Raw genomic sequence first — 1140 nt, 5'->3', positions numbered from 1 at the left:
GCTTTAACATAGATCATGAATACCCCTATTATTGTGTAAATTTTAAAGCAGCCAAAGAAATTCGTCTCTTGTTCCAATTTAGTCATGTTTGGAATGCGAGAAAGAATAGAAAACTTTCTGAAAATCTACAAATACATAGTACGCAGAACGGACATATTTTATAAAACTAAATTGTGAGAGGGCCCTTAAAACAAAAATATTGTCGAAGCAGCCTCTGAGGTTTCTAAGAAAGCTGGTAATCCAAATAATTCTATCATAATTTTTTTGGTTTATTCGAATTGCCTTTTTTATGTATCATTACAAATGTAACATTGGTTCATTTGGTTCGGAATATATTATTATGTGGCACTATATACAGTGCCATTTATTTATTTTTATAGAATCCAGGAGAGTTACAATTTTTAAAAGCCTGGTCAATTTCAGACTGTGTTATAGGAGTATCAAAGATAGGGGTGATTACATAAAAATATTTATGCTAAATATTATTCTGTTGCGGTGTATCTCAAAGAACCGACAGAAATCCCAGTTACTTATGAGTTATTTTTTTTTACACTTAAAATTGGTTAGGATTTCATTGAGAACTTTTTTTGAATTAAGTATGGATATGTTAATAAAATCCAAACAGAACCTGTTTCACAGAAAGAAATTAATGAATAATAATAATAAGAAATTAGATGGGACAAAGGCAATTAGCCGGCATTTTTAAAAATTTTAAAAGAAAAAATGAAAACAAAGTAAAGGTATCCTTGAAAATGACCTAAGTGGTCGAAACGTTGGAAGTTTTAAAAAGAATAAAGTTGAGAAAAAGGATCAAAATTGTTTTTAAATTAACTAAACCACTCTCAAACAAATATATTAATAAAAATTAATCTTATACTCCTATTTTTACATTTATTTATATTATATTTCCAGTAACTGATCCTAATATAAATTAGGAATACAAACAATGTAAAATAATATAAAATGTTTAAATGTTAACTATATATATGAAAATATAATAATGATAAAAACGAAAATATAAAAAAAGTATAGTGACAATACAAGGCTAAGTAACGGATCTGTTCGACAGGAATAAGTGGGGTATTATTAAAGGATACTGTAGGGCTAGAGGTCATGGGTTTACGACGAAGGGTAAATGTG

The sequence above is a fragment of the Halyomorpha halys genome, unplaced genomic scaffold (assembly GCF_000696795.3).
Source record: "Halyomorpha halys isolate HHAL.00 unplaced genomic scaffold, Hhal_1.1 Scaffold484.1, whole genome shotgun sequence".
Taxonomy (NCBI): Eukaryota; Metazoa; Arthropoda; class Insecta; order Hemiptera; family Pentatomidae; genus Halyomorpha; species Halyomorpha halys.
The sequence above is the reverse complement of the archived record's forward strand: the minus strand, read 5'-3'. Positions refer to the sequence as shown.